Source organism: Sciurus carolinensis, chromosome 4 (assembly GCF_902686445.1).
Source record: "Sciurus carolinensis chromosome 4, mSciCar1.2, whole genome shotgun sequence".
Classification (NCBI taxonomy): Eukaryota; Metazoa; Chordata; class Mammalia; order Rodentia; family Sciuridae; genus Sciurus; species Sciurus carolinensis.
Window position 1 is genome coordinate 143,149,806 of NC_062216.1, and position 20,157 is coordinate 143,169,962.

At 34.0% G+C, this 20,157-nt stretch overlaps 1 non-coding gene across 1 annotated transcript; it reads left to right on the forward strand.

The window, feature by feature from the left end:
* The first annotated feature begins 368 nt into the window (after positions 1–368).
* LOC124984131 (small nucleolar RNA SNORA18) lies at positions 369–493 on the forward strand. Its single transcript, XR_007108591.1, has one exon. It is a non-coding gene; the product is annotated as a small nucleolar RNA SNORA18 (small nucleolar RNA).
* Positions 494–20,157: the final 19,664 nt, after the last annotated feature.

Here is a 20,157-nt window from a genome sequence, read left to right on the forward strand (position 1 = left end):
TTCCAGCTCTGATGTTTTTCTGAAAAGCAGCCATCTCTTATCAAGAGGCTAACTTTCCATTCACACCCAAAGTGTACTTTGCATCTTCTACCAGGCTCACAATTTCACAGGCAATCCAAAATTTCTACCAATGAAGATACCCAGGCTACTTGTTCCTACCCAGGTATGCCTAAGTATTCAACATCGATTACAATTTAAGTTCTAGCTCTAGGACTCCTGCTATCTACAAATAAAATATTATTCTTTATTTCCATACATTGCATTTTCATTTTGAAAAATTTGAAAAGAATTCGGTGTAAACCACCTAATCAGTCAAAAATATGAATCACTTGTGTTGCTTAACTAGTTCAAATGTAATTAAGATTACAATTGAGGTGTATCACGGTGGGTCCTTTCCTGTAGCTGCACGTTGTTGAAACACCCCAGAGTAACTTTGTGGTTTTGTTTTCCTCAAAGGCCTATTAGGTCTCTGGGAAAAATTTGCAAGACAGTTACTAAAAGTATGAGGTACCTAATAAACATTTAAAGAAGAAACTAAGTTTGCTATTAAGATTTCAGGAATTTCAAAAGGTAATTACAGCTAAGTTAAGCCAAGATTACACCCCTAATTCATGCAGCTGGTCAAAATGCCACGAATGGAAATTAGAAATGATCTAAGTTATTTGACCCCACAACAATAAAACGATAGGAACCATTTTCTTTCCTTTTAAAATATGAAAACTCCAGTTATCAATGTCTTTTTTCTACACATCCATGATTATGAATTACGATGTACATCATGAAAGCTTTGAGCTGACACAAACTATAAGACTAAACTTCATAAATAGTTCTCTTTTCAGTAAGTAATTTCATTTTTGTGACTCTAAGCTCATATCACACCGTAAGGTATTATTTGCATTCACATCTTTCCAGGGTTCCTCCTTGAACCTGAAGAAACTGCCTTGTAATGAAAACACTAGGATTTAAGCTACTGAGGCAGGTCTTGCAGGATGGAAATGACCAGATTAGTATTTGAGAAAAAGCATGCCAACTGCATTTAGAAAAGTAACAATAGAAGAAGCACGTTGAGTCAGTGAGTCCTAAGCTACTACAGTAGTAATTCTACAGAATTACTGGTTAATGCTGAAGCACCACTGGTAATTCATGTTAGAAATGGGCAGAATACAACTTGAGTTACATATTCAGACTACTTTTTTCAAAAATCACTCCAAAATATTCATTCTAGATTAACGAGAAATTAAACTAAATTTTATTGGGCAGTTACTCCATTTGGGGCATCTTGGGGGTTTTGTAGATATAATTAAACACAAAACATTTTGAAAATCCCTGCTTTCATAAAGGTTATATTCCAGATGGGAGCATGAAGAAAATAAACAGTAGTACTAAGAAAAATGTATACTACATTTGATATTCACAGATACTACAAGGAATAATAAAAGAAGAAAAAAAGTTAGATGTGTCTGAGGGCCGAAAATACTGTCAATAGGGAATCATTGACCAAGAAAGTGGATTTGAGTAAATCTTGAAGAGAATGACAGTAAGCAGGTATAAAGAAAGAGGATTCTTAGCAAAGGAAGTATTTCTGAGCAGAAAAGTGGTTTTCCTGAGAGGTCAGCACAACAAAAGGATATAAGAGGTGAGAGTAGTAGAAACTGAAATCAGACAAGGGTTGCAGGGTCCAGATCACACAGAACCTTGCAAAGCATGGCAGGACTTAGGATTTTGTTAAGAAGATTGAAAGTCATTAGAATGATCTGGAAACATGAGTGGCATGATCTGACTAATAGGCTTATCAGGCTGTTGTGTGACAGTTGACTAATAGGAGGGAAGAAGAATAAAGATGGAAGAAGGCTCACCAGTTAGGGCACATTTGGGATTTTTTTTTTTTTTTTTTTTTTTTTTTTTTTGCCTGCCTCTTGCCTGTCCATTGCCTGCCTTTCACCTGCCCATCACCCACGGGGAGGTTCATCTGCCGATTGTCCAACAGCAGCCAGCAGACTGACCGCAGAGAGCCAGCTGCCTGTTATTGCCTAGAAGTTCACTGTCACAGTACCTGCATGTTTGGTTAACCGTGGCTGCCGCCATTTTGAGACAAAAACCAGGACCTGTAGAACCTCTGGCCGGACTGACTGCTCCTGGCCTCTAGGATCCCGCAACCAGACCAACCGCACCCCACCTCTAGGACCTCCAGTTGACCACACCCACACCCCGAGCTGCAGCTCCCCATTTGCCAACACATTTGGAAGCCAGAGCTGCCACCTTGGATAATCCTGGAAGCTGTATCTTCCATGTTTAGGTGGGGCAAATCTCATCCTGAGATGCCTGCTGGAGACTGGAAGCTCATTGTCAGGTACCTCTCATGCATCAGACTACTGAAGACTAGGAGGTTTGAATACTATATGACTGTTATAGTGTAGATTTTTTTTTTTTAAGGACACATTTGGAATAACACAGGTGAGGGATGATGGCTTGCACCATGAAGATAGAAGACCAGTAGTGAGAAATGGTTATGTTTTGAATAATTTTTGGAGGTTGAATTAATACAATTCAGTGATAGACTAGATAGAGGACATTAGAGAAAGAAATGGGTAAAGAATTTGCCATTCAAAGACAAGTATTTAGACTAAGCATTCAAAGACAGTATTGAGAGCTATCATTTAGCTCTCTGTAAAGGTATATATCATTGGTAATTCAAGAATTAAGCATATCATCTCTGCATACTGTACTGCAACTAATAAACTACATCTACTAGACACTGTTTCTCAGAATCTGAGACAATATAATTGACAAAGAAAAAACAGTGATATGATACTTCAATCACTAATTCATCTTCTCTGCTTAAGTATGACATAATAAGTCATTTATCTTGGCTTTGTTGTTTAGATTGTGAAGAGAAATTTTATCAATAGCAATAATTGTATCCTCAGGATTCTATTTTACTTTACATTCTTGCAAAAAAAATTTATTAATTAGAAAAATTACACAATATTTTCAGTGCTGAAAGCACTGAACAATACTTTTATTTGTACAATACTGTACAATATCTGTACAATACTTTTATTTGTTATTTTTCTAACATAATCTTTTATCATCTCTTCATAAAGTCATGAGGTTAAAATACTATCTTCTTTAGAGTTAATATAAAGATAATTTAGCCTTTCTTCCAGTTCAGTTAACTAAATTTATTTTTTGTCATTAAGAGTTTAGAAAAGTTCATTTGTGATTTTAATCTTCAGATGTTTTAATTTCTTGTGTGATGAAATAGTTTGGCATGTTAAAACCCTACTGTGTTTTTCCTTTTTTCTTCATTCCATTTATATGTCTGGCTTTCACTAGTATACTTTCTTCCTGTCATATTTAAATTTTGGCAATAATCCTAAAAAAATGTAGAAAACTAATCTGAAATTAAGACCTACATGACAGCACTTCAGATATATGTTTACATTGTCTGTACATTGCACTGAGATACTTTTTTACTTAATATAACAAATTACTTTTGCATTATGTATTTTGAATTATTGACAAACACATAAGAGTTTTATCACTGGAACTCTATTTCTTCAGGCTGTTTTTCTGCATTGCTGTCAATTTTACACATCACTTTATCTGAAACTGCTAGACTTCATCAAGACAAATGTGTTAGATATGCTAAAACATGATCCCCATACATAAAACATGAGACTTCACATGCAGACAAACTCAGGTATTGCCGTGCTGCTCTAAGTCGGTATCCTACAAACACAGTCATTCTGATAAGTCTCATTGTGCACAACTCCCACTAAAACAAAAAGAGGAGGCACATATAATTGTATTAGATGCTTATTCTTAATAATAGAGGACTTCTGTTTTTGCTAGGCATTAGAGCAAGCAAAGTCAGTTGCTTAAAATTTTATACATATAATGTCTGGAAGAATTTTCCACAGAGTAGTTCTGGTTTTAGTTCTATATGTTTCAGTTCTGGTTCAGTCTTGTATGTTTTTTCTCCTCCATTATCCACAGGCTTCTGGTGCCGACCAGGAGATATTGGGCATGCTTATATTGCAATATTATCTCCCATCTGCACCTTGGATAGTGGATCCTTGCATTGTACATGGTAAATCAATGTCGTGAGTGATAGAAGTTTTTCCAAAGGTCTTTTGAATCATAAGAAATAGCTTAAACACACAGAGAAATGACTACAAATCAAATAAAAATACCCTACTAAGCCCAATTAAAAGTCAGTCCAACTCAATTTCCCTTCATCCAGATTTTTAAATATTCCTATGAGCACTCCAAATCCAGCTCTCATAAGTGAAGTGTGACAAAGGAAGGTCATAATACTATGTATGAAATTGGGAGCATATTGTACAGTAGAGATACTAAGATATAATTGTATGAAAAATATAAGTTCATCCACATAAATTCAATGCTTGTAGCAAAGCTATAGTTTATACTCCACGAAACAGGAATTCTGATTTTTTTATGATTCTAGAAAAAGGAAAAAAGAGATGATGCATTTATAGTTATGCTGCTGAGCATATAGAAAATGTGTGATGGTGATAATTTCTGGTTCTATATCTCATGATACCTGGTAAGTCAGGATGTCAGACATAAGGGGTATGACTAGAAATATCTAAGTCTCCATCCAGTGCTTGCAACCAGGTGGGATTGGTAGAGCTATCTGGACTCAGTTTTCCAAGTTCCAACACTTAGTTTTGTCATTCCCCACTTCAGGACACTCCAATTCATCCCATTCCAAACTATTCTCTTATGTGGAAAACCAGATGTTCTACAAAGCTCTGAGAATCGTGCTTATGAGTCAGTCTTGGGTCTTAGGGAAAACTCCAGTTAAAGAATGGTGACCTAGTACTGGGAAACACTGGATGGCATGTTATTTCTTTTATAAGTTTAAATGAGAATAGGTCACTAAAATAGTGCTGATATGCTGATTTTCTTGTGACTCTCATTCACCTCAGACATGTCAGATGTGGAACACATTCAGGCCTCTGGACTAACAATAGTAAATTTTTGTCCCTTGGGTCAAAGTTGTGTGGATGGACTTCTGTGTCAGCTATCTTTTTCCAAGTTCCAACTACAGGCCACCTATGTTTCATAGAATATTTTTGATATTCACTCTTTCAAACAAATCTTACCTTTCAATATTTTCGCTGAATTTCATTTAAAAAACATTTCTAACTGGAATGCTTTAATCTGTGAGACTTATTTTTACAAGAAAGTTTTTCTTCTCACAAATAGTGTGTATCTTTCCCTTTATTCAGGTCTTTTGTGTCTTCTAATAAAACTTACAAAATTATAAACTATAAAACTTTTTTTCATATTCTTAAATATTCTATACCCACTGTGAATGGGATATTTTCATTGTTATATTTTCTGGCTGATAATTCTATTAGGGGAGCTAATGATTTTTGGTGATGTCTGTATCTAATAACTTTGTAGAACTGTTTCATTAGTTTTAATATCTTATCATTTAATTAAATGGTGAATATATCATTTACAGTGAATGATAGTTTTATCCGATTTCTTCTGCTTATTTCTTTGAGATATCAAACAAAGACAATAAGATTATCTTGTTCATTTCTTTAACATCATATATGATGCTTACAATAATTTTTGTTAGTGATGCTTTATCAAACTAGGAAAGTTCTATCCAAATATTACTGTTTTGTGTTTTCCTGTTTATCTAGGAGACTTTCTTTTCAATTCTCAGTTATGACCTAGCCAACTTAGGATTCCTTCTCCAGAGTTATAGTGTCCTAATACAATGATTATAATGCATAATTTTTGTAAAAGAATTTCATTTTAGGGAAATTGAGGAAGAGCCTGAAATGAAAGGAAGCATAATGCAAATACAAATGTCATTTGACATAGTAATTCTTAATTTTGCAGTTTGTATTTAAAGGATAAAACTATAAATGTTACAATATGACATGTTTTCACGACAGGTGGTATCCTAGATATTAAATGCAAATGCCATTCTCTTTTTATCTCTAAGAAGTACCAGAAACCAGTCAAAATTTGTATAGCTATTTCAATCCATGCTTAATAATTTGATGAAAATTAATTTAAATATTTATGAAAATGGACATCATTTTGAGTATGTTATTCATGTCTCTTTTATATAATCAAAAATCAAGGAAAAATATCAGTCAAGGATCTTATTTCTCTTTGCTATTATTTATTAAAGTCTAAATAGAAGTATTTTCTATAAAAATAAACTTCATATTATGGTTGATGGTCAAGTGAGACAAATTGATAAAAATTGGCAGGCATTTCTTTTTCTGGTAGTGGGTATATTAGAATTATCTGAGATGATTCACTTCATTCAAAGCAAACCAATGTAGTGTCTGACTCTTTTCCTTCTGAAGTTTAACATTATTAAAATATCTTTGATGAATTGAAAAGGCTTGACTGAGATCAATTGGCAAATGAAGATATCAGATCCTCCTGAAAAGAAATTCTCCAAAAGGAAGGGGAAAATATGGATTGATGACCTGAGCTCAAAACCATTTCCTAGAATACCATGCAGATGAGACTTGATCCCTCTTCTGACCTAGATATGCTGGCACTGAAAATCTTACCTCCAGGAAAATAGTAAATGTAGTTTTAAACTTATAAAGCTGTGTGACATTGTTATGCTATGTTAGAAGCAGTTCTTTTTTTTTTTTTTTTTTTTTTTTTTTGTCATGGAGTAACCCCTTCTAATCACAATATGGAAAGAGAGGATTTTTCCTACCTTGCTGTGACCCACTCTGAGAAACTGCTGCAGGTCAGCCAGCAAATGGAAGAAATATCTAGGTTTCTTCAGGTTTAATGGATCTTAGTATGCCGTTCCCACTGTATATCTATAATCACAGCCACAGTGTAAAAAGGCATAATTTTCAGACACACTGAGTAAGCTTTCTATCCTTAAATAATATTAACCAATCTCAAGCAGGAACAAAAAATGCAGACAGGAAATAAAGCTATTCTCTCCAATCTGTGCATTGGAAACTGCGATAATTTAATAATTTCATATTGTGCTATTCTAAGCATAAAACATAGCATTTTGTAGAAAACCCTAAGCCAAAGTTTGGAGGATTTGAATGATATGGGTTTAATTGATAAGGAAGACTCCCAGAGGCTAAGTATTATTCCAGAGAATATTTTTTCCTAAAAGTGGATAGAATTCTTCATCTGTCTAGTATACAGGTAGATATCTAAAGGCTTGTGAATGTAACTGTAGCATTTACCTTTTTTATATAATGTTCTTGATTAAATTAATTTTACTGAAAAATAATCTTATAAGGCATTTTAAGTGACATTGAGCGTAGATGAAATTTTCTTGGGTGAGTGTGTAACACAAGGAGAGAGAGGACAAAGAGGAAGACCAAATGAGCACCGATGTTCAAGAGTTGGATAGAGTTCAAAAGTCTACTAATTAAACAGAGACAGAGTACTTAGTGAAAATAATCAAGTAATGAAAGATGTCCTGAAGATAGAGTGGTGACAGAATTTTGAGGAGAAATAAAACAGATTGCTTAGATTTGAAACCTAGAAAGTCACTGATGATTTGTGAAGAGATAAGATAATGTAATGTTAAGAATAAAAAGCCAGAATAGAGTGGGATGGAAGTTAAATGGAGACAAGTAAAATCTACAGAAATTTGGAGAATGCTAGAATTTAGATTCTGAAATGAGATATGTATGCTCATATATATAGAAAAGTGAGGTAGCAAAAAGATCTGGTTAATGAGTAAAGGTCTTTAGAGTTGAAAAGACCTTGATTTGAAACTTGAGGTCTGATATTTATTAGGTGGATGACTTAAGGTTGATGTAGTTTCACAATTCCGTAGAGACACTGATTCTTATTTCCCAAAGCGACTTTAGAAAATGAATTAGATATCGTGTGTACATTACTTTGGCAAATAGAAATACTTAATAAATAGTGTGTTTTTTCTCAAAGTGAGTTAGATTATATCATAAGAATAAATGCAACTATCACTACTAATGAACTGTCTCTACTAACCAGGTTTTCTTGACAGTTAACATGAAAATTCATTAACTTAAGTATTAAGAAATTTATTGGATGAGGGTGTCATGTTGCTCACAAAATTAGTAAAAACCTGGAGCACTGAGATCAAGCAGGAATTCCAAGAGGCAAGGCATAGCCAAGATGCCAAAGTGTTGCCACTGAAGCCATTTGCTCAGGACATTGCAGCTTGGACAGTTGACATCTGACACATAGTTGACATCTGACACATCTACACAACTGCCACCATGATACTGCAATGTCCAGGGCTATGTCAGGGCTGTTCAACTGAGGCATTATTGACATTTGCACTGGATATTGATATGTGAGGCTTTCTTATACATTGTAGAATGCTTTAGCAGCATCTCTGGCTCCTACCCATTAGATTCCAGTAGCACTCACTGAATCTCACAATCAAAAAAGTCTCCAGATATTGTAAAAGTGCTCCAGTTGAGAAACACAATGCTATGCAACTATCTCTAATGGACTTGGATCTTTTATTCATTCATTCAAAATTTAAATGTCATCCTTAGTTATACATGATCAAACTCTATCTACCAAGAGGAGTAAAAGAAAAACATTTCTTCTTTTTTTTTTTTGTTTGTTTGTTTGTTTTTTGTTTTTCCTTTTGGAGACAGTGGACTTGTATGTGCCCCAAATTCCTGGATGGATGTTAGTTGCCATCACTATATCAAAGTACCTGAGATCATCAACTCATAAAGAGAAAAGGTTTATTTTGGTTTAGTTTTGGAGGTTTTAGTCCATAATTGGTCCCACTGCTTTGAGTCTGTGGGGATGTAATATATCATGGTAGGAACTCATAGAAGAACAAAGCCCCTGTATCATGAGTCAAGAGTCAAGAAAAAGGGTTCTACCATCTGCTGTGGGGGCATTCCCTCAATGATGAAAGAAACTCCCACTATGCTCCATCTCTCAAAGGTTCCCTTACCTCCCAGTCATGCTACCTTGGGTGCCAAGACTTTAACACATAGGTCTCCAAGGAACATTCAGCAACTGAACTAGACTAGACCCAAATTCACATACTGGGTCATAAATACAAAAAAATATTTGGATTCTTGTATGTGCCAAATATTGTACTAGACCCATTACAGTCATTGACAATCTTTACAACATCTCTTTAAAGAAGAGGTCGGCACAGTTGCTTAACTGATGCACACAATCATATTTTTAGACTTTACATACCTTGCCTGATATCACACAGCTAAAAACCATGCTTGTTTATGTGGATGTTCATTTTCTTTTGTAAGATGAAATTCAACTGACATTTATAAAAATCCCAACTCACTGCTATCTTTTTTTTCTTTTTGTTTATGACTTAGAAAAAAAAAACATTTTAAAAGAAAATAGTTCTTAATTATGTTGAGTTATAATTTCCCCAATGTATGAAAGCCTCCACTCAGTGTTAATTGCAGGGTGGTTTTCAATTCATCTCTCTGTTCAATAAAGAACACTGTCCATTCTTCTTATTTCATACTCTCCTTCCACTGTCATTCGAGTTAAGGTTATTTACATGACACGAATACAAAAAAGAATTTCAGTTTTGAGAAATCCTGGAAAATACTTTTCAGATGGCAACTAGGTTAAAAAAATAAAAGTCAGTTCTAGTTTTCCTGTTTACTTCAGAGGGTTCTCTTTTCCTTACTAATTCTGTATATGCCTAGTCAACTCTGGATTTCTCCTGTGGACTAACAACCTAGCCCAGAATCAAAGGAGGAAACCTCAGTATGAAGAATATGGACTCTACTATGGGCATAGCTGGAGGAATCTGCCCAACTGCTTCATGTATTTGTGAGTATGATGACTCTTAGTCCAGCATTATTTGAATAAACAAAAAGTCAAGTACCTCCTAGTCAACCACTTATTTTTCTGCTGCTTGATTTCAGGTACTATATTTTCCTTCATATTTCATTGTCTCTACACATATTAATTCATTTTTATTTTAGTAACAAATTTATTCATTTTAATTACTTTTACTTTTGAATTAATTATTAATTCAATCTTATTTTTCAAAGTTTTTGATTCATCTGTAGTTGTGTGCTTTCATGATATTTGAAACTTCCTCACAAAAACACACACAAATTCCCAAATATTTAAAACAATTTTGTTGTCAATAAATATTTCTGGTCATGTGCCCACCTGGTTGCCAAAAATGTTACAAGAGTCATCGTAAATAATGGTGGTTGTTGAACCAAGATATCTCTTAACCTCATCATGATCCAAATCTTTTCATTCTCTGGCCAATATTATGTCTTTAAACTTTTTGTCTTTCAACATGAAATATAGATAAGATGATAAAGATAAGATGATAAGATGCATGGGAGAGGCTGGAAAAAGGTAGTTAATCTTAGTGGATTTCACTCTTTCTCATACTGTATCAAAGGCAGATGTGCTAAGAGCAGCATAAAATATTAATGCTTAGTTGTGCATATACCAGGTTACAGGTTCTAAGAAAAGTGCTTTATATGTCTTATTTCATTTATTTCTCAAACTCTCTAGGAAATAAATTATTACTTTTCTCTTCTTACAGTTGAGGAGTCTTGAGTTTTGACAAAATTGAGCTTGCAGTAGGTTAGTCCCAGGGTCATAGTTTTAATTGCTGCTGTGTAACTCAGCAGTCTAGCTTACATTCTTGTTACAGACTGTTGCTGGTATAGAAGCCAGCAAGTGGTCAGCAGTGTGATTTGAATTAAATGAACAAAAGGAGTCAAGATATGACGAAGATTACTAGGGACTTATTTGTTTTGGTTCATTGAATGTCAATCTGTACATATTTAACAAATATAATAAAGCACTTGCTTTTCTAAAACATTTGCAATTATTAGCTCATATAGTTCTCATACCAAATTTCTGAGGGATGCATGACTTTTATTATTATCATTCCAGTTATCATTTTAGAAGTGAAGAAAGTGAGACACAGAAAGATAATAGCTTGCTCAAGTCATATTACTAGTAAGTGACAGAGCTGAAGTTCCAAACCAGGTAGGTTCTCTGACCCTTAATTGGCATTCCAGGCTGGCAGGTGTAGAGGAAGTCCCTAATAGCCTCATGTCCATGTCTTCTTATAAATTCTGCAGTGAATCATTAGAACCTGTACTGTGTTTGTCAGTTTTTCCTTTCCTACTTAATCTATCACATCAACTTATAAAGCAATGCTATTATTTCCCCTTTCTTAAGTAATAAAAAAAAAACCTCTTCATGTCATTTCCTTTTGCAAATGCTGCCAACTTTTTCTACTGCAGTGCTATCAAGTGTTTTTCTATACTAATTATTTCCATTTTGTCTGCTTCTTTTCCTCTCGAGTTCATTCCAGGTCTTCACCTTCAGTATTCCATCAAAACTACAATTACTAGTGTCACCACTGACCTTTGAATTGCTCCATCCAGAGATGAATGCTACCATCATACTTCAAGACTCATCAGCAACTTTATACATTTTTTTTAGTAAAGCCTCTTTCCTTTAGGATATTATATTTGCTTGGTTTTCCACTAGCTTTCTGGCAGCACTATTTCAATTTTTTTTTATTTCTGGTCCCTCATCTTCTCAGTTAGATAGTAAAATGTTCATGAACTCAGTTCTTGGATATATCCTATTTATATTTTTTATTTATAATTACTCATTATGTGGTCTCATTTAGTCTGATTACCTATTAATATCCCAAATTTTATTTGTAAACCACACCTCTTCTCTGATCTGCAAATCTATATCCAGTTGTTTCTGCCATATCTGCAACTTGAAGGTCTAATAGACATCTCAAGCTTAACAGGTTCAAATCTAAGCTCTTCATCTATTCTCTGTACACTGGTTCCATTCTCACAATCCCACAATACTATCCCCCACCCTGTGAGACTGTTCTGCCCATCTTTGTCCCATGTGGTCCCGTTTTATTGGATGGAACTCATTAGATGATTCTCTATCATTGCTTGTCTAGTGGCTTTATCACATATCCCACAGAACACCTTATTGAAAATAGAGTCACAAATCCCCTACTCTTCATTATACTCCTATTTCCACCTGATCTACCTGGATTGTTGCAAGATTCCTAATCATATCTGTGCTTCTGTCTTTGCCAATCTAATCTGTTTTTCACACAAAAAATTGGAATTATCTGTTTAAAGCAGATACTGTGCTGAAAATCCTTCAGTTGTCATCCATACTTGCTGAGTCAAAGTATAAGTTTCTGTGGGATCTAGATTCCCTAGATGATTTCTTTGACCTTGTCCCCTGTGGCCTTTGCAACTAGTTCACTCTCTTTATGCTACACAGACTTTTTTGATGTAGTTTGCACCTATGAGGTAGGTTCCCACTGCTGAGCCTCTGTGTCTGCTGTTTCTCCTACAGGTGGACAGTTCACCCTCTCACTTTCAGGTCTTCCCTCCATTACCACCTTCTTGGTGTTACCTTCTCTAGCAACCCCGACAAGGATTCCCATCCCTCTCATCTCAAGACACATACACACTACCTATTTTCTCATTGTTTCCTCCTTAAAGACATATCTCCAGTGAATATATAGTTGACATTTTTAACTTTTAAAAATATTTTTCTCTTCATCCTAGAAAGTAAATTCCATTATAGCAGGGACTTATAAGTTTTATTCAAAGCTTTGCCTCAGTATAGAATAATTGGTGCCCCATGAAGTTTTTTTTTTGAGTGAATGAATCATAGAATAAAAGAGCAGATAAGGAAGTCATCATGGAAGTATAATTGAGTTACAGCTTAAATAGCTCGTCAACTCCTTATGCAGAGATAAGAAACATTTCAGACAAGGAGAAGTACGTGAACTGAGGCTTAGAGAATTGGCATACCAGGTCTAGCAGATAAAGATAAAATTAACTAAATAAAGGAACAGAGTATGGACTACTTGTAAGTTCCAAAATATGTAGTTATTCACAAAAATACCAATAATGAGACCATTATGTTAACATAAATAATGCATTTTATGAGGACTTACTATATTTTCCATAATAAACAAACCATATTTAATGAGAACAGGGGAACCGCTTTACAGATTTTCACATTTTTTTAGACTAACTTAATAGATGATAATTATGATTTTGCATTCAATAGATTAGAAGATACGGTTTTTATACTTGAACAAAATATGTTGTCACACAGAAATGTGCTTGGAAAACAGGATTATTTTAATAACACTTTCAGATAATTGTGGCTATTCTTTTTTATGTGGCATACCAAGATTTGATTATTGTAATTTTTTGATGGTAGTTATAGTGTCAAATCTTAAAATATCAATGAACTTTTATACTCTTTTACATTAAAAACCAATGCTGTATCTTGTTCTCTGAATGAACCTTATACCTGTGCATTGATTATTTGGAAAAGAGGAATTTTGTTGATTTCCCAAATGATAATACATAATATTAAAAATCACATTCTTTAATACCACCACTCATGTCATCACACAAGTATTCAAGTATTGGGAAGCTGCCATGCTGATTGTGAGTGTCCCAGAAGTCTCATTTTTACTGACAGCTCAGATTTTGTCATTGATAAACATTCTCAGTTGTTTGTTCCAAAGTAAAAAACTCACTTGATTCATTTATGAGAAAATATTTTTTCAAATATCTCAAGCTGAAGAGTCATACTTGATCAGTCACTTATTCTTTCAAGTAAAAATGTTATTTCTTGGGTCAGAAATACCCCTCATCCATCTCTCAACCCAAACACATGTGGGCTTTTTGTTCACACCGCCATTTTACTCAGAAGTATGCTAGTGCTTCCAGTTTTATCACAGAGAATATTGAAAAGGAATTGTTAAGGTTCAATTAAAGATATTTTTAAATGAATCTGGCTACCCTGAGTACCTGGCAGTGAGCACTAGAAGGCTACCTGTATATTTTCGTGCCACTGTCTTGACTCATGCCAAGGTCCCAGTCTACTGTTGCTTTTGTACTGTCACTGAAATTTCAATACAATGATAAAGACAGCTTACTTGTGTTAGAAAAATAGCTTTGGCCCAGTGGATCCTCTGAAAGGGTCTCTGGACCCCCATGATTCTCTGAAGTATACTTTGAGAACTGCTGTTCTATGTGATTTGAAAATTCAGAATAAATATAAGGCAATGTAAATATAAGAAGGTTGCAATTACAATAACTAAGTTGATGCAACCTCAAGCTGAAAAATAATATATTCAAAATAAAACACAATTAAATGTTAATATTTTCAGTTACAATGCCACTACCTAAACATAAAACCTTAGAGGACAGAGAGGAACAGAATATGTTGGAACTTCAAAACCAAAACAAAACTTCTCAGTTCATGGAAAATTTTACTTTAGTGGTAAAGATTTAAAAGTTTATGTGATTTATCATTTAGTTACCAATTGAGCTAAAATGAACTTCTTCCCACTATGCTATGCTATTTTGAAAATAATTCTAGCCTGATCAATTCTTGAAGTTGGTCTTAGTTTTTTTTCCACAAACTAAGAGTCATCCATCTTTCTAAATGCTTTTTGGAGATCTCTGTTAGAGAACTTACATCACTGAACATTGTACCACAAACTCCTTGAAGGCAGACACCACATCCTTCCTCTCCATGACACATGCCTAGCATCTATAACAATGACTGGTGTATGGGAGCTAAGACTTGGGAAATATTTCTGTGTCCTTAGTTAGTAAATAAGTAGAAGTTAACATGCTAACTTTTTTCCATGTGTTATGTAATTGTCATAACAAACCTATGATATATATGTATATATCATATATATACATAAAATAAATAAATTTATAAGGTAATCCTTATTATCCAGTACTGATTCATGGTGGAGCTCAGATTTGAGTCCATCCACAGAATCATACTGAAATAGTATAGTGATGTCTCAATTGAATAAGTAAATGTTATTTTGAAAGTTCTTTAAAACTATGTATGAATAAATATCATACTGTAAATCCTTGAAGACATGTTTATTTATTTATTGAATTACATGGAAGAAAGTTTTCTTGTACATTACATCAATTTTGTTCTTAAATTTAAAATATGCCAACATTTTGCCAAGGGGGAAATCACTTCCTATGGATATTCATATTGATATAAATGCTTTGACTATATTTATATTCCAGTAATATTTATCTTCTTTAAAAACAGCAAGGAGGCTCCATCCTCTAAAATTAATACTCTATTAATAAGAGTTCATAACCAAATGCTGAGTTGCAGTAAATGGAGAGAAAATTGCTTTTGCTTTGAAATTGGTCAGATTTTTTGGGGGGAGGGTTACTGGAGATTAAACTCAGGGACACTCAATCTCTGAGCCACATCCTAGCCCTTTATATTTTTTGTATTTTATTTAGAGACAGGGTCTCCACTGAGTTGCTTAGTGTCTCGCTGTTCCTGAGGCTGGCTTTGAACACACAATCCTCCTGCCTCAGCCTCCCAAGACTCTGGGCCAGATTTTATTTTCCTGGATTAAAAATGGTTTCCTGTGGGTTCACAATAATATAAATAGAATTTAAAATTTTTATTTGACTATTTAATAATGTGGTGTTAACACAAAACTAAATTAATTGCTTATGTGATGAATAATCTCTTCGATAGCTTTTGCTTTAGAGACATTGCTTTAGAAACTGAAAGTATGTGATTATTTGACTTGCTTTCTGTCTAGTTACTAGCACTTACATTGTGCAGTCTCTGAAAAGATTTTTTGAGATGTAATATCACATACTTTTATAATTTTGCTTATAATCTGTCACTATGCACATAATTTTGCTATTTATCATCTTTTTTCTAACTACACTGTTTGGATGGAATGGGGTTTTACATAACTTCTCTGCCCTGGAGCATTTGGATCAAAGCGTCCAAACTTCTCGTTTTGCTCTAACAGTTTCTTTTCCCAAAAGTTGTACCTAATAATAAAAACTGTGTATTGGACCTTGTCATATCTGTCAGGAATAGCTTACTGATAGATGACTAGAAAGATGAATGTGTAAGGGAAGTTGACAGGGCTCAAATACAAAGGGGAAAGATCTTACATGAGAATCCTACACAATATAGGACATGAGTGTTCAAGTTGGACACACCTTGGTTCAAATTCTTGTTCGGCAGTTATAATTATGTAGACTTCTTAGCAATTTAATTCTGTGAATACTTTATTGCATTACAAAATAGGGTTAATATATATTAACATAGCTTTCTAAATATTGAATTTAATATATAAGTATATACATATTACATATAATTTTATTGATTATGATTATATTATATGTACTCAATATATAATCAGATACATACTGTCATATCATATCATAATATATTAAAAATTTCCTAGCATGATAGGCATAAAAATATGTGGATACTAAAAATTAACTACATTTGTCCCCCTTTCTAGATTGAGGTAAGCCTAAGACATGGTCTTTAGCTTGAATGTAGGCTTACTACTACAGATTAGCTGGCAGGGAAGGTAGCAGATTCAAAGTTAATGAAGACAAGCTCTGAAGCATATGTTCAATGACTGTGATGTAAACCATAAGTGAGTAATTAAAATTATCTGTCATATATAGATAACAGCATATTTTTGCTTTAAAAATTTTAGTTTACATTTTTTTGTTTTGTTTTCTTGTTGTTTGAATTTGGTTCTGATGTTGGTGGCAGAGTTAATTAGACAACAAATGTACTTCAGATGTTTCTCAATTGTTTACAAAACACAGATGCAGAAATGAAGTCACCTGAATGGGATTTTGTCAGAGGTGATCATAATCCTTTAAGTGAAAGAAGTCTGTGTTTACCATTATAGATAACTGACAAAATTTTTGCATATAAAAAATCAATAATCTAGTCCCTAGGCTGTATTATTAGTCACATACTAGAAACAGCCCATTTTGATATTGATTACAAAATACAAAAAGTAACCATTTTTCAAGCAAAAACATAAAAATTAACAAACTTGTCCCTTAACTTTAAATCTCTCTGATATTAGAAGGTTATTGTCTATTTTAAACAATGTGCTTAAATGACCACACAGCTAATTAATCCTGGACCAAGGAAGTCATTTATAGATTTGACTGGTGCCAAAGGTCATGACTTTTGTATTGTAACATTATAACATTATGCCTTTCTGAAATTCTCCCTTTTTTTAACCCATAAAATAAGAATGATTATATGTATTTCAGAAGTTTGTTTCAGAATTATTATTATAATAATAATAATAATTATTATTATTATTATTATTTTGCTACCAGGGATTGAATCCAGGAGCACTCAACTTCTGAGCCACATTCCAAGCCCTTTTTTAAATTTCTATTTTGAGACAGGGCCTTACTAAATTAGAGGCTGGCTTTGAATTTGTGATCCTCCTCCATCAACCTCTATAGCTACTGGATTATAGGCATGTGCCACCTCACCTGACTTTTCAGTATTCTTAACCTCAGAACAACTATTAATTCAGTTCTTTAGTGTGAGTGGCTGTTCTGTGTATTGTAGATGTTTGGCTTCATCTCTGGCCTCTACCCTTCAGATTTCAATAACCATCTCCCCTCTGCTACCTTAACAACTTCAAATGATGCTGGGAATGAGAGAACAAAACCTCCCCTGGTTGAGAGCCACTATTCTGGTGCAAATATTTAGCATAACACAGTACCTGAGATATCAACAGTAAGATTAGTAAATATTGTTGCATTCGTATTATGTATTTAACATTTACACAAACATTAATAAAATTTGCAACCTTTATGTTACTTAATACGAATACTTAACAACAAAGATTTTAAATAGGAAATAACTTTTCTCTTCAGAAATAATTTTAACCTTCTTCTTTTCTTTTAATAAAAAATAACTTTTCTTAATTACTGTCACTCTTGTGAAATTAATCAGTATACTAAATCTAATTCTCAAAGCAAAAACATATGTAGCATCTGGTATAGTAATTAGTAAGTAAATAGTGATTTGTCACATTTGCATCAACTATATTAAGAGAAACAGCTGCATTGCATTTCTTTGTAGACTTTAGGGATTCTGAGATAACTGCTCACATTATTTTAAATTTAAACTATATAACAGATGGATACTGTGATGAGTTGCCCACATTATCATTCAAGTCAGAATTAATGATCTCCCCATGGTCAAGACTGTTCTCTTTACATGGCCCCAAACTGAGACCTTCTTTGGGATTTACTCTCAGTTAATGCAGGTGCCTTGCCCAAGTTTATGCTCCCTCCTTGGAGATGATCTATATTCAATAACTTATTAAGGCTGGAATGCAAATGTTTGACATACTATCCTCATTTCAGGACAATTCTGAAGGGTCACCTCAGCTTCAGAATTCTTCATGAGTTCAACCAATTCCTCTAATGCAACTTCATTATGGTTCAGCTTCTTCTGCCCAATCCTGCTTCCCTCATTCTTTTATGACATGTTAATGAGAAAACTCCTCTGAAAAACAAAAACAAAACCTCCCCCATACAAGTATTCCTCTCGGAGTCTGATTCCTAGGAACCAGACCTAAAACAACTCGTACCAGGAATACTCTTAAAAAGTAGGCTGAACAATGACATTTTGGAGATATGAGATCCCCTTCGCTGATCAGAGCTGGGGTGTTGGCAGCTCCTAGACTACTTTACTGGTGAAACTGCTAAAATGTTGACTTGTAACCAACTAGGATGAGATGAAATGTGAATTGAAGATATTGGCCTTGGGAATCTCACACAATTCTAAGAAACAGTGAAGTCAATAGCCCACTTTAAATAAAGTGTACTTACCAGAACTACAAAGTCAGGTAGGGGAAGAATGAAAAAAGTTCACAGAACTGAGGATAATAGCAGGTCAGAGAATACAGGACACCTTTGTCCTGTGGAAGAACTTGGAGAAGATTCCTTCATCTCAGCATTAAGAAATGAGAAGGCAAGAGGCTGCCAATTCTGTCCTTCTGAGGCCAAGGTTGATGGTAGGACTAGGCTACCTGAGAGATGGTAGGACTAGGCTACCTGACAGATGGTAGGACTAGGCTATCTGAGAGATGGTAAGACTAGGCTACCTGACAGCAATGAAGATGTTAAGAGAGAAAAGCAATAGAAATCTCATAAATGGATGAACATTGTTAAAAGTAAAATAGAATTATAGAAATCTGGTGGGAACCTTAAGTGTGAGAAGCAAAGTGGATGCAGTTTAAGTGGTAGAATAAAGGGACCTGACACATAAAGACTCGATAGACAAGGAATACAACATGGTATCCCCAGGTGCAATAGAGTCAATAAAGAAAATCAAAATAGTTAAAGAGATATCAAGAATGGAAGATACAAGGCAAAAGTCAACCATTCCAATTAATCCCTTGCCAACTTTCTGGACTTGAGCCAGGGTTCGGATCTGAAACCCACAAATCAAAGAAAATCCACGTTGTGCCAAAACTGTTATAACTCACAATGATTATTTATCCTAAAACCAGTTTTTAGATTCTCTGAGATTTTCTATACAGGCAAACAGATTGTGAAAACAGAGATGCTTTCATTTTCTCCCACTCTCTATTTACTTTTTCCTCATTTTATTGTATCGATGGGAGCACAAGAGGCAAAATCAAACATTCTGCTCTATTCCAGCCCTCAGAAGAAGGTTTTCAGTCATCCACCTTTAGCTAAGATGTTGGCTGCAGGCACTTGTATAGATGTTATTTTTTAAGCTTAGGGAGTTTCTTTCTATTCTTAGATTTCCCAAGGGCTTCTATCATGAATAAATGTTAAGTTAGATATCCAAGTGTAAAGAAATGATCAATATCTTGCACATAAAAAGAAATACTAAATTAAAATAGATGGTACAGATGATAGACTTAAATTTAAGCCTAATATTACACTATGAAAACACTAAAAAATCTTAGTGACCTTGGGTTAGGCAAATATTTCATAGATAAAACAGTAGAAGCAGGATACGTAAAAGGAAAGATGATGAAACAGCTTCATCAAAGTTAAGAATTTCTGTTCTTTGACAGACATTGTTAACAGAAGAAAAATACAAGCCATTATCCAGAAAAATATATCAAATCACATATCCGCTAAAGTATTTATATGAAAAATATGAAGAACACTCAAAACACATTAAAACTAAAACAACTCAGTAATAAAATGGGAAAAATATTTGAATACACAATTTACTAAATAAGATATATGGAAGAGACAAAAGCATATGAGAAGATGCTTG